Source organism: Engystomops pustulosus, chromosome 4, assembly GCF_040894005.1.
Source record: "Engystomops pustulosus chromosome 4, aEngPut4.maternal, whole genome shotgun sequence".
NCBI classification, from domain to species: domain Eukaryota; kingdom Metazoa; phylum Chordata; class Amphibia; order Anura; family Leptodactylidae; genus Engystomops; species Engystomops pustulosus.
The window spans coordinates 165,250,291-165,263,948 of NC_092414.1; the positions used below are offsets into that span (position 1 = coordinate 165,250,291).

At 40.9% G+C, this 13,658-nt stretch overlaps 2 long non-coding RNA genes across 4 annotated transcripts in view; one reads left to right on the top strand and one right to left on the bottom strand.

Moving 5' to 3' along the window:
- Nucleotides 1–11,026, top strand: part of LOC140127587 (uncharacterized) — a 69,935-nt gene extending 58,909 nt beyond the window's left edge. Inside the window, exons 3-5 of one of the 3 annotated variants that reach the window (XR_011855023.1) lie at nt 2,972–3,107; nt 7,752–7,797; nt 10,612–11,026. This is a non-coding gene — a long non-coding RNA (uncharacterized lncRNA). Of the gene's footprint in view, nt 1–2,971; nt 3,108–6,568; nt 6,632–7,751; nt 7,798–10,611 lie in introns of those variants that run through there. The other 2 variants (XR_011855022.1, XR_011855024.1) reach the window with 2 other exon arrangements.
- LOC140127588 (uncharacterized) lies at nt 10,300–13,657 on the bottom strand. Its single transcript, XR_011855025.1, has 3 exons — nt 13,211–13,657; nt 10,975–11,071; nt 10,300–10,440 (listed from the first exon to the last, which is right to left on the bottom strand). It is a non-coding gene; the product is annotated as an uncharacterized lncRNA (long non-coding RNA).
- Between the last annotated feature and the right edge of the window lies 1 nt (nt 13,658).

A 13,658-nucleotide genomic window follows, 5' to 3' on the forward strand; every position in this document is an offset into this window, starting at 1 on the left:
GGCAACTGTTATTGTGTACACCAGGAATGTTGGAGACAGTTTGGACTTATATCCGTGAAAATCTGCATTTTTGTTAATAACAGTGAATTAGAGAATGTGTTATTTTGTTATTCTGAGTATATTTAAGAAACTTGTCTACGTGGGAATACCCCTTTTTGTGAATAGGGATTACATGCAAAACTAAATTGTAGCTCAGGAATAACGAAAAAAAAAAGAAAGCTCTCAGATTTTACCATTTCACATACATATCCATTCTTCTCCATTCATCTCTATGGCGCGCCGGAGATTGGCAAGTGCCAAGATGACTGGAGCAGAATGGACATGGCCGGCCGTGGTTGTACCTCGGACCCCACGTTCTCGTGATTTGTAGGGATCTCATCACTGAGAGCCTACCAATCAGCAAGTTAGGCACTATCCTGTGGATAGAGCCTAACAAGTTTGGTAGGAAAACTGCTTTAAAGCTGAATTTTAAATACCAGTTGTCCATTTATCCATGCTGTAGTATGGCGGGCATACATTGGCGCTGCGGAGAGGAGCAGGGGGTGAGCGCAGGCATATAGACATATACAGCCGTATCAGGTAGAAAGAAAGGACATATCCTATCTTTCTACGGGCTAAGGAGCGGTACGGTGCCGTGAGCCCATAGAAGTGTATGGGGGACGTACATCGGCCGTATATATGTCCCCCATACATGTGTGTGAATGTAGACTTAAAGAGACAGGTCATGAATGCTGACAGGCCATCCATGTACTGTACTACCTGTGAACCAGCAATGGCTACAGTTAGTTTTACCTATACCACTATAGAGAATAACAAATTATTACTACTAATAAATATACTTTACTAAATAGGTTAAATACATTTTGTTCCCTTCCTGTTGCTCTGGATAGTTGTTAAGAACCCAGAACTTCTTTATTGAAGATCCCGCCCTTGAGCTGCTTCAGCTCTAATCCAAGTCTGTGTGACCTCTCTGCATACACTTCTCTTTACTCACATTCAACTTTTGGCTGCTGAGAGGCTCTATCTCTTCAGTACAACAGCTTGGATCCTGCACCACGTCACATGATGTAGTTATGAGCCATTAAAATTAAGTGAAAGTGCAGCCCTTTTGGTTCCAAGGAATGAGATCAGCTTTCTTTTACAATTTATAGGTAGGGACAAAACCAGGTGAGAGAATTCACACTGCTGCATTTTTTGATTTCTCTAAATAATCCCTGTAACTGCTAAAACAAATCAGCAAAAAAGAGGAACAAGATAGATAGTATCAGTTCCAACATGGACCTATTAGGAATGTGTGAATCAAGAAATGCTAAAGAACGTAAGCCAGAAGTCAGGATTAGCTATGTGCGGCTCATATATCCAGTGTTTTCCATATTACGGTACTAGATTTTGATAAAGTTACTGGAATATGCATGTGAACTACTGGATGAGATGTGTCGATCCAGCAGCGGTTTCTCTCTGAATAACATGGGTAGTTATATATATTTAGTCTTCCTATCTGCTTTCTTTCTTTAACGAATGTGTTCATTTTCCGTGCCGCAAACAATGGGCTTTGTGCCATTCCTTGCTGCCCTTCTGACACTGGCAAGTGAGGGCCGCTTTCCATGCCAATGCAACTGCCGTGCCCCAAAGACAGACAGGAATACGACCTTCTGTATATCTTGTGGTGCTGACAGTCAGCACGTTCCTATGGGGACCACCCTAAGGGGGCCGTGATTGAGCCACAGTTGGTGTGGATAACTCATGGACAATGTACACATTCACGTGCATGAGGCCTATCACTGCTGAATTCTATATTGCCAGTAAGACAGACAGGAGCTTGCAATATTGTCTGATTATTTAGAAGCTATATGCAAAAGAAAGGTGGAGCAGTGAGTCAAAGCAGCTGGATACCTGCCTGAGAGAGGACTACAAATCACATACACCGACTGTAGAGGGGAATACTGCTGAAAATGCAGAATACAAGTCACATAGTGTTACCCCTCATGTACACAATGTAATATTTATTTAAAGTTTGTGGGGTATGCTTTACAATCTGTTTACATTCCATATTTACATATATGTAAAGGGTCTGTCTTCAATTTTACATTGATGTTCTATCTTCAGGATAAACCATCAACATTGGAGTGCAGAGCCTACAACACAATGTACATGGGGAATTTACTCTTTCTATCATGCCTTGTGTACAAATATGAACTACATGTATGAATCAGCTATAATATTTCCTAGATGCACTGCATACGCTAGTTTAACCTCTGCCCATCTTGTTGGCTGTTTGTAACTACATCATTCATTAGAATCTTGGCACAAACCTCGGATTCCTTCACAAAAAGCGCACCAGTTTGGCGTGATGAATACAAACTAGGCCGTTTGTTGCCAACAGCTTGTTGGATCGGAGAGATTTTTACAGCAGAATTTAAAATATAGTCCAAAAAGCTTTCTAGTGTGATGGTACAAGTGGTAGCAGCTGCAACAAAAATACCCCAAAAATTACCAAAAATACAAATGAAACTCAGACTTAAACAAGAACTTCTGTAGGTCAAAAGAATTTACAGGTTGACTTGCTAGATGCCTTTGCAACAATTATATCATCACTAAATTCATTAAATGGATTTTCCAGCACAATAATGTTTATGACCTATCCATATCAATACCAGATAGGTGGCAGCCTGACACTAAGGACCCCCACACAGAGAATGAAGCCAGAAGAACAATTGTTTTACTGCAGCTCAGACTCCAATATAAAGGAATTGGATCTATCTACCACCTTCAGACCTCCAGCCCTTCAGACACACAAGTGCTATTGTCACTGTTGCTGTAGTGAATCAAGTTAAGGAGGCCCAGTCATCAGCAGAAAATGCGAATTTTAGTACAATTCCATTAATGAACACCATGAATAAGTAAATGCCTTGATTTACCTTATAGAAGTTAGATGCAGTTTGTTACAACTTTCTGTCTCATTTGACAATAGGTGTCAAGAAGCCATTTAATAAGGTGATAAGAAATGGAGAGAATGAAGCCACAACAACTGAATTAAACATTAGGAACAGTAAAAGGAAAAAGATTCATCATTATTCCATCTGGCACTGAGCTCAATGCTCGATGAGGTGAGTGCTCTGTAGGGGGATGTCATCTTGAAAGAGGACAAGTAGATAAAGTACCTTTTCTAAATTTAAAAAGACTTATCAAATAATGTGATAGAATATCACTGGAAAGCCAGGCAGTGCTGGAAAATATGGCACCGGGACAGCAGCGTAGACTCTTTATGTTAGGCTTAATGTTGTAGACCCACTTCATCTGAGGAGCACCCAAGAAGTATCCAGAACATAGTAATTTGGGTGATTTGCATGTTTAATGTAATCTTTAATAGCTTCCCAGTGGGTAATAGGGGTGGAGGAGGCTCCATTCTAATTGGTGTAGGAGGCTTGAACTTTTGGTGTAGGAGTCTTATGTTTTCTCAATTGATGTCTTTATGGATGTCTTCATAGAGCTCTTACATGCTGCCATTTTCTCTTGGATCGTCGCCCCTCATGACATCATCAGGGAGTGACAATCCTTTTTCCAGCAGCATTTAAGTACCAGAACAGATTGTGTGTGTTTCTGGTGGGGTTGAGCATAAAATGGCAAAGTTTGGAGACCTAAACCCACAATATTCGTCACAAACCCCAACTGGTACTATGTAAGGGTTTTACTTTTTGGTTATTGAATTAAAAGGGTAGGTATATGTTGTAGAATGGTAGATACTACATCTTGAACTCATTGGCTGATGAGGATTCTTCAAGCAAGTCTCTAAGTGAGTCCCCTATTATAGGGTTATAGTACTGGGGGGCATATAATGTTAGTAGTAGAGATGAGCGAGCACTAAAATGCTCGGGTGCTCGTTACTCGAGCCGAACATTTCCAGATGCTCGAGTGCTCGTTTCGAGTAACGAGCCCCATTGAAATCAATGGGAGACCCGAGCATTTTTCAGTAAAATTATAAACTTAACGAGCACAGTGAAAGAACACAGTGCAGAACAGATTGCAGATGTTCGGGAACATCTGCAATCTGTTCCGGAGACACGCGTGCAGAACGGTGTTCTCCGCAATAGTATTTGAAGAACAATATGTGTGAAGAACACATTACAGATGTTTGGCAACATCTGCAAGTTGTTCTCTACACATATTGTTCTTCAAATACTATTGCGGAGAACACCGTTCTGCACGGGTGTCTCCGGAGCAGATCGCAGATGTCCCGGAGACACGCGTGCAGAACGGTGTTCTCCGCAATAGTATTTGAAGAACAATATGTGTAGAGAACAACTTGCAGATGTTGCCAAACATCTGTAATGTGTTCTTCACACATATTGTTCTTCAAATACTATTGCGGAGAACACCGTTCTGCACGCGTGTCTCCGGAACAGATTGCAGATGTTCCCGAACATCTGCAATCTGTTCTGCACTGTGTTCTTTCACTGTTTTCTTCAATTAAACAATTAAATTAAATGTTTTAATTGTATCTTTTTACTGTTCTTCACTTTTTTTTTTAAAATGAAATGCTCGTTATCGAGCAGGGCAAATACTCGTCCGAGCAACGAGCCGGTCCGAGTATGCTAATACTCGACCGAGCATCAAGCTCGGACGAGTATACTCGCTCATCACTAGTTAGTAGAGGTAACACTGTGGTAGTGGATGCATTGGGGTACATTTACTGTGCACTTTTGTCGGACCGTGCACCTTCTTCATACTAAATGCACTTACATACTAAAATTTGTACACCACTTTTTACAGCTTCCGAAGATATTAAAGAGTTAAGTACTGTAAAGTCCCTATCCAAATAGTCACAAAATATTCCAAAATGCTGAACAGATCATGGGATACAGAAACAAGCAAAATATTAAAATACATAACAATAACAAAGTCAAACACTGATCACAAATCATTTAGGTCTCCAACATTGTAACCTTGAAGATGCAATGATCAATAGAAACCGTAGTCAGTTCATTCGCTGGTCAGGGGAGAGAATGCGGTACAAGGACCCCCCATGGCTCTCATATTTATATATATGTGCAAAATGATTTCATATCTCTATGCTTCTCCCTCAGAATACATAACACACATAACTTAGATTCCTGTACATTTTCCTCAGTGATTTTCCCCATTGATTTCTTGTTTCTCAGTTGTTTTCAGGATAGAAAGTATCTTAATAAGTATTTGTACCAGTGAGAATTAGCATCATACTGCAATCCATTTTAAGTCTTTTTCTTTAGCAACTCTGACACTCTTTATTGTGTGTTCTGAATGGTTTTGCAGTTTATCACCAATCATGCCAATGCATTATAAAATGTAAATGCTTTATAAATAAACAAATTATTATTATAATTCCCCGGGTTATGTACAAGATAGGTTCCATAGTTTTGTTCTTGAGTTGAATTTGTATGTAAGTCGAAACTGTATATTTTATAATTGTAGATCCAGACAAAAATTTTTCTTTGTCCCTGTGATAATTAGAGTTTCAAAATTTTTTGCTGTAATGTGACCAAGGATTATCAATAAAGCTTCAGTACAGACACTTTACAGCTGATCATTGCAGCCTGGGACTCCAGAGAGCTTCACCAGAGGTCACAGTGGGCAGAGGGGTCCGTCTTTAACTAGGGGTCGTCTGTAAATCGAGTGTCCTTAACTAGGGGACCGCCTGTATTAATTATGCAAACATTTACTAGAGCTGCGATAGAAGGCACAGCCTGAGAACATAATGAGTGGCCCTCAAACCTGAAATGTATATGTATGGCTTCCAAATACATAGGTATATTTTATGAATAAAGGTTAGACCTACTGCATTATTAACTACATATAACATTCAGACTTCTTGAAAGGCTTATCAGCAGGCGGTGTCAAGTAGTCAATTATTCAGTAAGTTATAATAACCGTCTTCATATTGGTAATTGCATTGATGTTTATGGCTTCCGCTAAATCTTGAGGAGATAAGCTCCCCATATTACACCAATGCATAAACCAAGGACACATCCTGCAAGAGAAAGACTGGATGAGCACAGACTCTGGTCTTTAACTCACTATTAGATATTTTGAAGGTAAAATAATAGAAAAAAATAAAATCATCATTGTAGACAAATAAAACTATACTATTTCCTACCAAGGGTTTCGCTCATTCAATCGCTGCCTCCACACCTCAATCATATGTATATAATAGTTCCCAGGTGCAGTATGATGCGTGTCTATTGTATCATTCCCTTAACTCTCTCACACACAACAGCCCAATTTCATAATAAGCTGAATAATCTTTTGGCATATTACCCTTAGTGCGAGTTTACATGATGCGGTTTCGATGTGTTTTGCCCTATGCATTTGCAATGCTTTTCAAAACACAATGGGGCACATTTACTTACCCGGTCCTACAGTCAGGATAGGCAAAAAATATCTATTCAGTTTAGAATATCAACATATCAGAATGTCGGCTTTATTGCACCAGAAATCTGGGGGCGGGCTGTCGGACGATCCAACTGATTCGGACTGAGCACAGGATTTAGGATTCAATTTGTGTCACAAGCCATGCACTTACATGCACCAGGAAGAAGAAGGTGAACTTCGGTGGACCTTAGTGGGGAAGCGACAGATGCAGGATATCGGGCGCACAATCTTCATGAATCACGGCGGATGTGCATTCCAGTCTGACAATGCACTTTCGGGGATTGCACAGCACGGGTAAGTAAATATGCTCCATAGACTTGCTAGATTGATGTTGTCTACATGCTAGTTCCCCCGACCCCTCCACCCCCATATGAGAGCATGTTCAGTTCAGAATGCATGTGTTCTGCATTGGTCCCCAGAAGCAATGTTCTGGAGGCATCTTACCTTTCGTGATATTAAATATTCAGTGGAATATTGAACTACAACATCTGCCATGGAAAGTAGGCACATCCTGTTACACATTAGGTGGTCTGTCAGTCTTTTCTAGCTTTAGCACAACATTAATGTAATACTGTGTACTGAAAGTTTTAAAAGGGTTTTCCAGTTAAGTTTTAAAATGCCAAGTTGGCAGTAAATGGGGGGGGGGGGGGGGGTATAAAATAAGAAGGTGTACCTACTTCTACCATACTTTTCCTGCTCCATGATCCTCCTTATTGACTTATCAACAATGACATTAATAATTTCCCTGCCACTGGCTGGAAGTAGCTGCCCAGGATGTGTCATGCTCAGTGATATTTTAAAGTGTCATTACCATAAGTTGATTTTAGAAGGCACCAGCCATGTGTAACAAATATAAGAATATTCCCACAGTCACGGTGCCTGGATCTACGAGTAAGTTTCCCTGGTTCATCATGATGGATTTTGATGGGAGATTTCCTTAACGGCAAATGGTGAATTGAAGAGGGTTACATTTTAAGCTGAATTGTCTTATGTATCCGTTTTTGAGAAGAAAAAGATCTCTATGAGGCTCTACATGAATGGACGATAATGGGCCATAGCATTATATGGGTCTATACAGAGGGGTTTGTATTACATAACACAGTATAATGTCTGTGTGAATGAGGCCTTGCACTTAGAAGTTTCCATCTCAAATATTAAACAGGCACATAGTTCACTTAAAGGAATGATTAATCTTTGGATTTGCCTTATCTTTCATTGTATTGACAATACTTAAACCATGTTCATCTTTACCTGGTAGTAATCCTAAAGGTAAACTGTAGATAAGATAGAGGAAGCTTCATCTTTCAGACCCTGATTTGGCACTCTTTATTCTTCCTTTAAAGGGGTTTTCCCACAAACAAAAGTTAGGCCCTATCCACGGGAGTAAAGGTGAGTAAACGTACACTTTTTTTATAGGCTCGAGTATAAGCCAAGTTAGGGGTTTTCAGAACATTTTTTGTGCTGAAAAATTCAGCTTATACTCGAGTATATACGGTAAAACAACAGACCACTATAATGTAATCAAGTATATTATGCTATAAGGTAACTACTATGACCTATTATCAGTCTGCAAACCTCCAAATGATTGAATTGTATTGTAATGACCTATGTGCATCTTCCGATGTAAACAGAATCAAAAGGAAATGTAGTAAGTAGACCATCCGCCTGACCATCCCAGTCACGAAGGATGATTGCAAATCACTTCCTTTTTCATACCTCTTAGGTGTCATCTTCTGCACAGAATCTATAGGGATCTTATATTTTATGTTGCACCCAATTTTTCTTAAAAACACCCAATACTTTTACCACATACCAGAGCACAGTAAGTGGCTCTTGACTTGGCTATTAAGACACCATCTACATGGCTTTCAAGCGAATAGATTGGAGAAGTTCCAACTATGACTTATACACCTCTCCCCCTGCTGCTGAAGTCTTACTCCTCCGTATAGGTACCCATGCCAACTGATTATACAGCGTTCTCCTCCCTTTTTTATCATTTCCAGCTCCCAAGTAAATCTTGGTATGGTGATTAACAAAAACTATCAAATATATCACAGTCAGTGATTTTATTTACACATATCACAACTTCTTGCAGTATGTAAACATCTAAATCTACTAATACTAAGGTATTGTATGGGGGGAGCTGTAGCAATGACTGCTGCTAGGTCTTATTTTCAGGATGTTGGGGGTGTAATATTTTAGGGGAAACAGGGTAGCTGAAGTGGAGAGAAGTGTCTTTTTGCTTTCTAGCCATTCACAGTTATTCAAAAGAAAATTATAATTGTGTTTTATTATATCTTCCCGGGATGTCTGGAAGTTATTTTGATCGTCCCTGTAGATAAAAGTGAGTAATCCTCCTACATGTGCCAACATTACTGTTTGACAAAATCAGGTTTTCTGAGGACACAGAGCACGCAATGTACAGAGAAAGAAACTGGGACAAAGAGCAAAATGTTAAAATGTGTAGCTGGATGCTACTGACCTGGCACACAGGATTTCCATGCAAATGTCTAGTACACGTAATAAAACACATGTGACTTGCTTTCAAAATGAAATACTGCTGCACTTCTTCACATAGAGAAAGCCTACCAATCAGTAGATCTCACTATTTCCTCATATAGTTAGCACCCTCACACAGGGGGCCCCAAGATCCTTCTCTATGATATAGTTATTTAACTATCGCCCTACCTTCAGCTACAAGTATCCCTAAAGAGGCTTGTGCCAAGTACAGTATTATTCCTATTGCTTTTGATAGGTCAAATAAAGTCACCTTCCTGTGATACCTTTTAACGGCTAACTGAAATATAAGATGTTACAAGCTTTCGGGACAGCTATGGTCCTTTCATCAGGCATGGCATAACAGGCTTTCTGAAGTGACACAGATCTTATACACCATAAACAGAGAAGAAATGCAAAAAAAAAAGTGTTAACAAAAGGACAATAGTAATAACAAAGTTGAGACAACAGGTCCTAAACTAGATGACTTGGGCAGTAATAATAATTCCTTTATTTATATAGCGCCACAGATTAGGTGGCACTGCACAGAGTTTGCCAAATCGGTCCCTGTCCCCAATGGGGCCCACAATCTAATCACCTACCAGTATGTTTTTGGAGTGTGAGAAGGAAACCCACACAAACATGCAGAGAACATACAAACTCTTTGCAGATGTTGACCCTGGGACTTGAACCCAGGTCCCCAGCACTGCAGGGATATAATGTTAACCACGGAGCCACCGTGCTGCCCCACATTTCATAATGTGTGATCAAGACAATGTTAAAGAATATATGCCTTTTTAGTTTCTAGACCGTTTTTAGACCACCCTCATTCACAGCTTCTACATAGCTGCAAATAGCTACAGCTTAGTTTACATGTAAAATTGTGTTCTGAATTTGGTACTTTTTGGCCCCTATACTGCAATAGCCGACTGTTCCATGGTTACATCTTACATTTCTCTACACTTCCCCCTGTGTGATGGTTTTTCCCTCCAAGTTGATGACTCTGGAGTCTCTGATGACCCATTACGGGCGGTCCCCCTACTTAAGGACACCCGACTTACAGATGACCCCTATTTAAAGACCGACCCCTCTACTATAGTCCCAGACTGCAATAATCAGCTGTAAGGTGTCGGTAATGAAGTTTTATTGATAATCCTTGGTCCAATTACAGCAAAAAATTTTGAAACTCCAATTGTCACTTGTGCAAAATAAAAATTTGTCTGGATCTACATGGATCTATTAAAAAATATACAGTTTTGACTTGTATGTAACTTGGGGACTGCCTGTATCTCAGGATAACATTTATTATTGTTATACTCACAAGTATTATTACAAGGCAATGATAATCCAAATTAGGTAGGTGGGATGGCAAATAAAAATGGTACATACCTCCTGCCTAGGACTGCTGGAGGATGCCTGGGTCCTGTCTGGGAACTCTGTGCTGGGTTCATGACCCGCATACCCACAAAGATGGATCTTGTGCCAACTCTGGCACCCATGCCACAGGTTCACCGCCTGGATGTATATTGCAGTGATCTAGGATACAGTGAATCAGTACTTAGTGTTGTGTGTCCAATCACCTTCCTGTATATTCCGTTACAGAACATATTTGTCTACTAAATACATTGGGGCAGATTTATCAATCTGTTTACAACAGAAACCTATCATACTTTGCCCCTTGTGCCAAATTTTCTTTTCTTTATTTAGATGTGTCCTATTGTATGAAGAATAAAGATATAATCTACTCCTGGATTCCCTGGTAACTATTTTCTGTCACATGAGTTACAATGTGACATTTGGTATAAGAGCTGAAGATCATTCCATGACCTGTCTTTGGAGACGCAGTGACCTGTTCACGAGGCAAATTGGGCAAGTCCTAGTACGTTTCCAAACACTGGAGCTGGCTTTCACTGACTCCACCTCGCCTGAGGGAGAAGGTTATGACTTTGAGAATATAATTAACTACTAGGAGTGACTTCTGTAGTAGGAAGGAGCGGGGAGGTGTCTTCCACAGTCTGGTGCAGCTTGTCACCATTGTATGTAGGACGCCACAATCACCTTGGAACATACCCCGATTGTCCTCGGTGCCATCCTACATTGTTCTCCACAATCAGTACATGACAGTAACGCCAATGTAACTTTCACCAGAGGCTGCAGCCAACTGTATCTGAAGACATAGAATATCATATATAAAATACAGGGCAGTAAGGCTTATTCCCTTAATGTGAGGATTTCCCTCAACCTTATATAATTTGCATTTAGTGGAGTTCTAGTATATGTCATAATTCCCTATATGTTCACTATATGTTACAACTCCCTAGCTCAGCGACTTTCTGCAGAATAAAATGTGCTACTATGCGTAAAAGGGTATGGAATAAATGTCTGATAGAACTGATCTTCCCCTTAGTGTGACATCACTCTGTGTACTATCCCTGTACTGTGACATCACTGTGTATTATTCCTATACTGTGACATCACTGTGTGTACTATCCCTGTACTGTGACATCACTGTGTATTATCCCTGTACTGTGACATCACTGTGTATTATTCCTGTACTGTGACATCACTGTGTGTGTTATCCCCGTAGTGTGACATCACTGTGCATATTATTCCTGTACTGTGACATTACTGTGTGTGTTATCCCTGTATTGTGACATCACTGTGTGTATTATCCCTGTACTGTGACATCACTGTGTGTATAATCCCTGTACTGTGACATCACTGTGTGTATTATCCCAGTACTGTGACATCACTGTGTGTATTATCCCTGTACTGTGACATCACTGTGTTTATTGTCCCTGTACTGTGACATCACTGTGTGTACTGTCCCTGTACTGTGACATTACTGTGTGTATTGTCCCTGTACTGTGACATCACTGTGTGTACTATCCCTGTACTGTGACATCACTGTGTGTACTACCCCTGTACTGTGACGTCACTGTGTGTACTATCCATGTACTGTGACATCACTGTGTGTTTTATCCCTGTACTGTGACGTCACTGTGTGTATTATCCCTGTACTGTGACATCACTGTGTGTACTATCCCTGTACTGTGACGTCACTGAGTGTATTATCCCTGTACTGTGACATCTCTGTGTGTATTATCCTATACTGTAATATCACAGTGTATACTATCCCTGTACTGTGACATCACTGTGTGTATTTTCCCTGTTCTGTGACATCACTGTGTGTATTATTCCTGTTCTGTGACATCACTGTGTGTATTATCCCTGTTCTGTGACATCACTGTGTGTATTATCCCTGTACTGTGACATCACTGTGTGTGTTATCCCTGTACTGTGACATCACTGTGTGTGTGTTATCCTGTACTATGACATCACTGTGTGTGTTATCCCTGTACTGTGACGTCACTGTGTGTACTAACCCTGTACTGTGACATCACTGTGTGTATTATCCTATACTGTAACATCACTGTGTATACTATCCCTGTACTGTGACGTCACTGTGTGTACTAACCCTGTACTGTGACATCACTGTGTGTATTATCCTATACTGTTACATCACTGTGTATACTATCCCTGTACTGTGACATCACTGTGTGTATTTTCCCTGTTCTGTGACATCACTGTGTGTATTATCCCTGTTCTGTGACATCACTGTGTATTATCCCTGTACTGTGACATCACTGTGTGTGTTATCCCTGTACTGTGACATCACTGTGTGTGTTATCCCTGTACTGTGACATCACTGTGTGTGTGTGTGTGTTATCCCTGTACTGTGACATCACTGTGTGTATTATCCCTGTACTGTGACGTTACTGTGTGTACTATCCCTGTACTGTGACATCACTCTGTGTACTATCCCTGTACTGTGACATCACTGTGTGTACTATCCCTGTACTTTGACATCACTGTGTGTAGTATCCCTGTACTGTGACATCACTGTGTGTATTATCCCTGTACTGTGACATCACTGTGTGTATTATCCCTGTACTTTGACATCACTGTGTGTAGTATCCCTGTACTGTGACGTCACTGTGTGTACTATCCCTGTACTGTGACGTCACTGTGTGTACTAACCCTGTGCTGTGACGTCATTGTGTGTACTAACCCTGTACTGTGACATCACTGTGTGTATTATCCTATACTGTAACATCACTGTGTATACTATCCCTGTACTGTGACATCACTGTGTGTATTTTCCCTGTTCTGTGACATCACTGTGTGTATTATCCCTGTTCTGTGACATCACTGTGTGTGTTATCCCTGTACTGTGACATCACTGTGTGTGTTATCCCTGTACTGTGACATCACTGTGTGTGTTATCCCTGTACTGTGACATCACCTGTGGCACCTCCTGATACTGATGTGACCCCGGTACTGAGGCCATTTCCTTCCCAGGTATTTCTTGTGACTTCGTTCATTCATTCACATGGAGTATGGCGGCCCTCACCCGGGACAATGACCACCATGCGCCATACAAGCCCCAATAAGAAGGCAATGCATTATATAGGGTCTGTATCACGTGGTGTCAGATATGGCGCGCACAAGCCACATGACAGGGCGCGCACTATGTATCTGTCAGGTATTAGCGATAACATTATATGCAGCATAAGAAGTGTGCGCGGAGCCGCTACAGGGGGCGGGGCTACAACGCTCCAGGAGCGAAGGAGTTATTGCCCCCCTCCTATTGCCGCGCGTGAGAAACGAATGAATGAAAAGTAGAGCACGCTCGCGCTCCTGCCAGCCCCTCCCCTCCTCCTGCTGCCGGCCGTGACGTCACTCCAAGTATA